At 38.4% G+C, this 7,289-nt stretch overlaps 1 pseudogene; it reads left to right on the top strand.

The window, feature by feature from the left end:
• The first annotated feature begins 6,554 nt into the window (after window positions 1–6,554).
• LOC117064392 lies at window positions 6,555–7,022 on the top strand (annotated as a pseudogene).
• The last annotated feature ends 267 nt before the right edge of the window (window positions 7,023–7,289 follow it).

Raw genomic sequence — 7,289 nt, 5'->3', positions numbered from 1 at the left:
TTACCGTAATTGAATTTCTGTGCCGTAATAAGAATGGAGTAGACCCATGCCTCTCTTGAGTGTCTCTTTGTTTATAATTCTCTTTGAGAGTAATGTTTTCACTGTATTCGCATATCATAATTAAAAGAGCTTTTCCAGTGTTCTTTAAAAATTTCCCACTGATGGAATACTCATTAAAACAGTTTGAAAAGTTAGTTTACATATTTACTTTTAATAGCATTCTTATAGTATTTATTTTTGTGGACAAAGTGCCTTCCAAATTTAGACTTACACCTTTAAATGTATCTAATTTCTTTGTTTTCTGGTTATAAGCTATAACAATTTTAATTATCTATGGCAACTAGTTGCCTATTCAACCTCCTCTCTCCCCAAATAGGAGATGGCAAGGTGTTTAGCTAAAATTTATGATTTCGTAACCCCTATTATAATCAGGAATAGACAATAAAATATAAGACCATATATTAGGTGGTGGTTTTTAAGAATTCCCCTTTAAAGGGACTTACTCAGCTGGAATGCAGGCATACGACCGGTGTTCGAGCATCCATTTTGTTACTATGAAGTAATCTTGAGAATAGAAGCCACAAGCTGATGAAAGCAGAACAGATACTTAAATGGAGGTTGGATCATGATGGTCATACCAGTTCTGGACTGCTTTTATTTGAACTTTATGTTATATTTACAAAAATAATTCCCTGTTTTGCAGAATGCACTCTTATCGTGGATCAATTCTCTAACCTAACTGAAACATATTTTCATAACGGAAGTGGGTTTGTATAACTGAAACATATTTTCATAACGGAAGTGGGTTTGTATGGTGACCTACAAAAGCCCTACCAGATATGATTCCATGATACCTTTCTGACCCTGTCTCTTGACAGTCTCTCCTTTGTACATTCTATTCCAGCTACATGGCCTTTTTGGTATTCTTGGTATACATCAGGTATAATCCAGCCTTCAGTATTTTGTTCTTGCTGTTCCCTCTACCTGGCACATGAGTGCCCCAAATGTTTACTCAGCAAATTCTTTCATGTCCTCCAGACTGTTACACTTCTCTTTCACCCTCTCCATCACTTCAACTTGTTATCCCCTGACATTTTATATCTCCCTTCCCTGATTTAATTTTCTCTCTTGCATGATCTAACATTGAGCATATTTTACTTTTAATCTATTTTATTGCCTGTTTTTCTTTAGAATGTAAGCTCCAAGAGACAGAGTTTTTTGCCTATTTCATTTACTAGGATAGAGCCAGATACTAGGACTGCACATACATATTTGTTGAATGAATGAAAGTGATAAGGAATTGGTTGACCAAGAGAGATGGGGAGAAAAAAATATTAAGACTCTGATATGGAAAGCTGGAAAGCTGGTAACCCTTATTTTATTTAAATAGCAGGAAATCATGACCAAATTTCAAATGCGTAAGTGAAGAAGGATATAATGCCTCTTTCCAAGATGAAAAGTATAAAAAATGAAGCAAGAAAACGCAGGAAGATGAGGGCCAAAGAGCTCAGTGAGAAGGGATTGCTGTAGTCAAGAGGGCAGATATGATTTTTTAAGAGTAGGAATGAGAATACCTAGAGATTGAGGATAAGAGAGATTTTCATAATCTGGGGTGGAAATGGAGGAAACTCAAATCTGACAGTCTTAATCTTCTAAGAAGAACAAGATGCAGACAATCTGATGATTGTGAGGGAAGAATAGAGATGGAAGGATGGAGTGAGGGGGAAAAGTTTTGCAATATCAGCCACTGTAGGAAACAGGAATAAAGCAGAACTAAATGAAAATTGCTACTGAGTGGTACAGAAAGGCTGAATTGAAACAGACAATGAAGATTTATAGCCAAGCCAATTGTCATGGTTTTATTTCTTTTCTTATAATTGTTGGCAGTTCATAGGCAGAAGCGGGAAATTAGCAGGAACAGGTGGTCAGCTTTTCCCATAGTTGGTAAATAGTAAGGTGGGCATGGCAGAATTTCTGAGTGGTAGTAGTTGAGTAGACTGTTAAAATGGCATCCAAGTTGGGAAAGGTAAGTGGAGCTAGACTGAGGAGGATAGAACCTGAGCTGTGAAGACAGGCGCTGTCCTAAAGTCTCAGTGACTATGGACTCTACCTCTGTCCTCAATTGAAAGTAGATTTGGACTTTTTGCTATACTTCTTCTTATACCATACATAAAGTTTATATTCAAGGACTCAAAGTATTCTTTAACCCATTTGCCATTTGGACTGACAGATAAATGTGACCCAGTAGAACACCTCTAGGGCAAGATTTATGGTGCATACTGTCAGGCAGTCATGCTGGGAAAGACATACAGCACATCAATTAGAATTCTAGCATGCAGAATTCTAGCATGGAGGAAAAACACTGCTCATTTCTGCTTGGTTCTAGGTGTGTGAACTTTACATGAACTCTCATTATTCCCAGCTCTCCTTTTTGTCCATGTGCTTCAGAGAAGTAAAACCAAGAGGTTGGGAACTTGGGCTCTGAAATCTGTCATCTGGGATCAAATCCTGGTTCCATGATTTTCTAGCCATGTGATCTAGAAAATCAAGGTATTTAACCTCTCTCTGATTCAATGTTCTTATCTTTGAAATGGGGTCGATCCTGCAACATACTGTCTAGGATTATTTCAAGGATTGATGAGATCTGTGTAAAATATCTAGACAGGGATCAGCGCATAAGTACACTTAATTACTTATGATAATGATGATGATGATGTTGGTATTAATGTGATAACTACAAGAATTCAATGGAGCCTGCAAACAAAATATATCCATCATTCCCTTCAGGTGGGGCAAATGGGATGTGCGCCTTGTGAACATAAGCAGGGTACAATTAATAATTAGGATTATAACTGCACAAATTATCATAAGTACTACATGAATTAAATATCTGGCCTAGGGCTTCCCACAGAGCCTATTTAGATAAAACAAACATAAACTTCCAAGAGACATCTAAATTGTTTAATGGCTTTCTGAAAAAAGATTCAGGTTAAAAATATTGATTCTCAATTCAAATCACTACAATTTCATGATAAGAAAATTAGCAAATACATTAATTAAGAAAATTAAAAATACCCATAATCCCACTGTCCACATATAGTCCTGAATAGATGCAAATAATGAAGGATATCTGGAAAATGTTGCCTTTTTTTACTACATGTCATACGTTTATATTTTCATGAATGTTATCCTTTGGCATTTCACGTGGAAGTGACTCATCGCTGTGTCTTTGGCTGATTCTCTGTGATAGTGGTGACTGGACTATTTCCCCTGGAGCCTGTTCCCTCTCTTCTCTCTCCTTTTTTCGTATCTGTGCTTTACTGTACCTGTCATTACAGCAATCCAGAAATCTAGGGGGAAACTGTGGCTTTGTTAGACTTCCAGCCTGAGCTGTGGGCTCCTGTCCAACTTCACCAGGAATTCTGCTGTGGGAGTGTATCAGATGGTGGCCTGCTATTAATAAAGTGACTTTCATTTCTACCCTATTATTCATCATTAACCTCAGGGGGAAAAGCCAAATAGAGCATTCTTAGCTTCCGAGAAGGAAATATCATTGAATACTATAAAATTTGACTCAGGTTCCTAATATCCCATCTGTATTAACCTGTTCTCGCACTGCTGTAAATAAATACCTGAGACTGGGTAATTTATAAAGAAAAGAGGTTTAATTGGCTCATGGTTCTGCAGGCTGTACAGGAAGCTTGATGCTGGTATTTGCTCAGCTTCTGGGGAGGCCTCAAGGAACTTACAATCATGGCAGAAGGCGAAGGAGGAGCAGACACATCACATGGGCAGAGCAGGAGTGAGACAGCAGGCCGGGGCTAGGGGCGGCGTAGAAGGGAGGTGCCACACACTTTTAAACAACTAGATCTTGAGAGAACTCACTACCTGAGGACAGTACCAAAGGGACGGTGCTAAATCATTCAGGAGAAATCCATCCCCATGATCCAATCACCTCCCACCAGGCCCCACCTCCTACACTGGGGATTATGTTCAACATGGTTTTGGGCAGGGACACACATCCAAATGATATCACCATCTAATCCCTGGCTCCACATAAACACCTTGTATGTTCAGCCGAGTATGCTTGCTTTCTAACTGTAATGTATACAAAACCCTTAGTAGAGTAGCTGACACCTAGTTAGCACTTAATCAATTTAAGTACTACTTCATCTTTTTAAATATCTTAAATACAATAAATATTAGAATATCAATATTTATTTGTATTTATTATGATATTAATCTAAATATAAATATCAATATTCCACTCTTGGAACAATTATTATATACTATATCCTTTCAAATAATCAGCGTGTTAGAATTTTGGGTTATTCAGTTTCTTAGATGTTTGTGATTACCCAAGGATCACCCACCGATGGAGGAAAAAGACCTAGGTAAGAACCTCCCAGGAGGGGATTTAGGACAATGCACCTTTAAGATTTTTGTCAGTGTTGCCACATTGCATGAGGTGGCCTTTTGATTGCATAACATTAGGCATTCCACAACTTTTCACACAAAGTTCTTGCTTACTAAACTAATGATTAACCAAGTACAAGTCACTTTGATGGATTTAAGTAGATTCTAGCAAGAGAAGAAAATAAAATATTTTTCTAAAACATTACATAAATAATAAAAAAAGGTTCTGAAATCCAAGAATGACAATTTCATAGATATCAAATGATATATAATGTATAATTATATTATATATTAATAATCATGATCATGAAAATTGTGATGCTTTACATTAATATAGAACAATTTCTAACATTTAGATTGTCTTATGATTCTATAATATTCTTGTGATTTATAAGCAAATGAGGAAAAATGATGGGAAAGGAGTAATTATAAAAGTACACATTTGAGTGCTTACATTTCTTAACTGATAGAGTAATCCTAGGTTTAAGATTAAACAATTAGTTTTGATAATCCCAACAGTATAGCTTTTCAGATGAATTATATTCAAAAATATTTCAGAATTTTTCAGGAAATGCCAGGGCACTAAATATAATACATACCTAATCTAAAATATAGAATGAGTTTAAATAACAATTTTATATTCTGAAATTGTATGACAACATTTCAAAATAAGTTATAGTTTTTATGCATAATTTTAATTAGAACACCACAGCTATAAGGTATTGCATATTATCAAGACTTTATTTTACTCATGGTGAGACACAATGTCAGTAATAATATTTTATGGGACCATGACACATGCAAAACCCTCCTTTTTTCTGCACAATTATCTGACATGCCAACTCGGACAACATTTTAGCGAAATCTTGGGATAAGAAGTCATCAGTAATATTAGCCAAGGATGTTTCATTTCCCTTGGGATCATCAAATTATTAACTTACTTTTTATAACTCCTTAAAAAGTATTAAATGCTTTATATAATTTGTCTCATCTGGTCTGCAGGAGAATCCTAGGAGCTAGGTTTGGCATGTTTTATAGGATAGTGTAGCGTAGTGGTTAATAGCACAGATACTGGTGCCAAAGTGCCTGCCTTTGAACCTTTATTTTGTCCCTCAGGAGCTCTGGGACCCTCTGACTGTGGGCCGGTGGTCCAACCTGGAACAGGAGGATGGCCACTTCATAGTGGTAAGGGGTGAGTGAGGTGCTAGACATGAGATGCTTGGAGCTCCACCTGGTTGTGATAGACACTGGACCAGTACCAGGACACACTGCCCTTGTCTTGCAGAGGAAGAGCCTATGCTCAGAGAGATTATTCTGCTTTTTCTAAGCATTTGCATCTTTTCATTTTTGTAAGGTTGGTTCTTTATTGTGAAGCAAAGGGAAAGGGGCTGATTAATGCAACCAAGAAAAAGAAAAAAAATTAAGAAGTTGTACTTAAGTACAATTACTTAAGTGTATTTTCAAGAATCATTTGTTTAAGAAAAGCCTTCTACCTTGTTTACTTCTGTGATAATTTGAGCTGGTTATAGCCTGAGAGGGGTGGTGGCAGGCAATACAATAACAAAAGAGCTCATATTTTAAGAGCTATCAACAAAGCTAATGCATTTTCATTTTCTACTTATGATATCAAAAGACTTTCCCTAGTGATGGATTATTTCTATAATGACAAAGGCATTTTAATACAACTAGATGCATTCCAAGATTTTATTCTTCATTTGGCAGTGGCTGGATGGTATTGTTCATATGTACTACCTACATATATTTTTTTTTCCATTTTATTCAGGCATATATAGAGAGTGATGAGATTTCCCTCTTCTTTATAAGGGTAAGTTAAAACTAAACAGCAGTCTGGGCATGGTGGCTCTCACCTGTAATCCCAGCACTTTGGGAGGCTGAGTCGTGCAGATCACTTGAGGTCAGGAGTTCGAGACCAGCCTGGGCAACATGGTGAAACCCCATCTCCACCAAAAAATATAAAAATTAGCCAGGCGTGATGGTGCGCCTGTAATCCCAGCTACTTGGGAGGCTGAGGTGGGAGAATCCCTTGAACTGGAAGGTGGAGGTTGCAGTGAACCCAGATCACACCACTGCACGCCAGCCTGGGTGACAGAGCGAGACCCTGTCTCAAAGGTGCAGACATGGCCAAGTCCAAGAACCACACCACACACAACCAGTCCTGAAAATGGTACAGAAATGTTATCAAGAAACCCCGATCACAAAGATATGACTCTCTTAAGGGGGTGGGCCCCAGGTTCCTCAGAAACATGCACTTTGCCAAGAAGCACAACAAGAAGAGCCTAAAGAAGATGCAGGCCAACAATGCCAAGGCCATGAGTGCATGCGCTGAGGTTATCAAGATCCTCATAAAGCCCAAAGAGGTTAAGCCCAAGATCCCAAAAGGTGTCAGCTGCAAGCTAGATCGACTTGCCTACATTGCCCACTCCAAGCTTGGGAAGCATGCTCGTGCCCGCATTGCCAAGGGGCTTAGGCTGTGCCAGCCAAAGGCCAAGGCCAAGGATCAAACCAAGGCCCTGGCTGCAGCTCCAGCTTCAGTTCCAGTTCAGGCTCCCAAAGGTGTCCAGGCCCCTACAAAGGCTTCAGAGTAGATATCTCCGTGTCCAACGTGAGGACCGAAGGACTGGTGTGAGCCCCCTGGGCTACCATCTGCCTGGGCTGGGATTCTCCTGTGCTGTTTGTACAAATAAACCTGAGGCAGGAAAAAACAAAACAAAACAACAACACAACCAACCAACTAAACAACAACAACAAAAACCAAATAACAACAACAAAAAACAACAAAACAGCAGATATTCGGACATTCGAACTACTGGTAGCTTTTTCTAAGCCTTTGAGGTGACTTGAACGACAGTCAG

Source organism: Trachypithecus francoisi, unplaced genomic scaffold, assembly GCF_009764315.1.
Source record: "Trachypithecus francoisi isolate TF-2019V2 unplaced genomic scaffold, Tfra_2.0 Lachesis_group2, whole genome shotgun sequence".
Taxonomy (NCBI): Eukaryota; Metazoa; Chordata; class Mammalia; order Primates; family Cercopithecidae; genus Trachypithecus; species Trachypithecus francoisi.
This window is presented reverse-complemented; position numbering and strand designations above follow the sequence as displayed.